Consider the following 2622-nt stretch of genomic DNA (forward strand, 5'->3'; position numbering starts at 1 on the left):
GCTCCGTTCACACTTGGAGCAAGTCACTTCCCATTAGCTTCTAGGTCTGGAAAAAGGGAATAATTATGCCTTTGAAATCAGATTTACAGAGAAGTCTAGTCAGTATTACTGCTATAACACTTAGTTCAAAATGCAGCTTACCACAGAACCTGCAGGTGTTTGTACACATAATACTGTGGGCAGATCTTACTCCCCTATATTCTATCCTCCCAAACTTCTGGTTTATGGTATCACTGGTTGCCTAGCATGGGTTTTGACCTGGTAAGTAAACAGAGCCACTGAAGACTGTGTATTGTAGCTCTGCTGCTGTTCTTACTCTTCACTTGCAAAACCTTTTAAAGGATTTCAAAAGGCATTAAGAAAACAGTAATCTTCACAAATTCCTTCTGAGGTAAAATCTCTGGTGAGGTACAGGGCTAGGATTTTCAAATGTGGGTGCCTGGCGTTATCTTCTTAAATGTCTCAGGATGTAATGAAGATGTCAGTGGGATCTTTGTCACTTCTGAAAAATTAGGCCAATTACTTCAGTGCCAGCTCACTGCACAGCTTCAGAAATCTGCCCTGGAAAATGTCAGCCCAATACTGGTCTCAGTGAGTCAGTGATAAACAAGTTTAAAGGCTTGGGAGCAGCACAGACATTTCAAGGGACTGCAGACAGGAGCAGAGAAACTTTTTTTCTCATGTCCTGTGAAGTGAAAAAGCTGCATCCTCTCTCGCTTTTCAAAACACAAAGTCCAAAGCAAGCTCCCCCCTTTGCCCCGAACCAGACAGTTTCGGCTAAGGATCCCATTTCCCTGCCTCCTGCTCCAGTGCCTGGAAGCTTCTCATGTCATTAACCTCTTTCTTACACAAAAGCCTGCATAAAAGCAGCCCTTTCCTCGGGTTATTTTCACAAGATAGCACATCTCAGGCATAATGGTTAGAGCTCAGTTGTACCATTGCCAGTTTTGATGCACTCTCAGCAAGGAAAACTGGAATGAAAGAATCATATTGCCTGTATACACTAGGTATAGGACTTTTCAGAAACTATAACATTATACAATATATAAAATAATTTTTTCTGCTATGTTTCCTGTCTCCAAGGAGTAAAAACTGACAGCACTGTTAGTTTTGAGGCAAAACAGCAGAGGATAGGAGCAAGTATTTCATGCAGCGGTCACCATTTTGGCTCAGGGGATGAATAAATATACCACATTTCTTTCAGGCAGTGAACAAAGATTAATTACTTAAAAATAAGGCAAAGTGAAATCAATCTGCTGAATTAAAAAATATGTTAATATTTTAATTGACATATTGCATGTCAGCAGAGTAAAATGAAATAATCTATCTTTCTGAACACATGATCATTTGTGTTGCTAGAAAACTGTTCCTGTTTTTTAAAGAGAAGAATGTCCCTCTATCCTTCGCTATATATGGAATATGCCATCCCCCTAATGATATAACTATATATAACTACACCAGAGAGAACAGAATTTATATTCATGAGATACAGATGGCTTTATAATTCACTAGTGATGGAGGCCTGAGTGAGTAATTAGGCCTCCCCCATGGAGCAGAAAGCAATTCCAAATCTCAGTACAGTTAGTAAATAACTTTCCTAAGGAGACAGAGGTCCTCTTACTGGCTCTACTTTGACCTGCTCTGTGACATTGGGCACCTCCCCTCTCCACCTTTTTTCCAGCCTCTTTATTACACCTATTTAGACTGGCAGGTTTTGGTTTAAGGGAAAACTATCTCTAGGTTTAGCAGTGAACAGATCTTTATCCTGTATAGAGTATAATTGCAAAGGGTCCCCTGTGTGACTGGGGGAAATCCAAAAAGGCATTTGATTTTCATGAAAAATGTTAAGATATCATCCAATTTTCATTTTAAATTACTGAAATTCAAGCTTTCCATTTTTGAGTCAAACATGATCCACATGTTCAATACTAGACATCACCAAGACTGCAGAGTGGCATTAGTCTCAAGTCACTAGGATTTCAGACCTACAAAACCAGCTAACACACATCAAACCTTTTGCTAACAGTCAGCAAAGCCACACCTTGCTGAGATGTGCAGGAGGCATCCCCTCCTTATCCCTCAAAGTCCAACTGCTTCTATTAGAAGAATTTGACAGTTTTAGTCAAGGTTTCAAGAGATCAGTGGAGACACATGTGTAGTTATCAGGATATATCCCAATGCTCATTGAAACACATACAAATAACCCAGGGAAGAGAGTAAAGAAGTGCTATACATTTTACACAAAAGACTGAGATAGCACAGAAACTATTTACTAGCCTCCATATATATGGCTCAAATGTAAGTCAGTGCCAAGCAGTTAGCTGGAAATTTTCATGTATTTTCAAAATAGGCGAAAGTTTAGAACATGAATAGACTTTTCTTTCAAATCACTAAAAATTCCCCCGTGCCTTATCTCATAATAAGGTACTTCATACAGAGTAGACCAAAAAATCTGGAACCATCTTCCCCTACATTCAAGTTGTGACTTTTACTCCCCTCTTGTTTTCTAACTTGCTCTACAAACTCCAGACTAAGTACCCCCAGTAGCTACTAGAAACGGGGCTTTTAGCAGTTCTTAAACAGTTTATAGCTTATAAGTGATTGTTCAGTAACAAAACATCT

The sequence above is a fragment of the Fulmarus glacialis genome, unplaced genomic scaffold, assembly GCF_000690835.1.
Source record: "Fulmarus glacialis isolate BGI_N327 unplaced genomic scaffold, ASM69083v1 scaffold33226, whole genome shotgun sequence".
NCBI lineage: Eukaryota > Metazoa > Chordata > Aves > Procellariiformes > Procellariidae > Fulmarus > Fulmarus glacialis.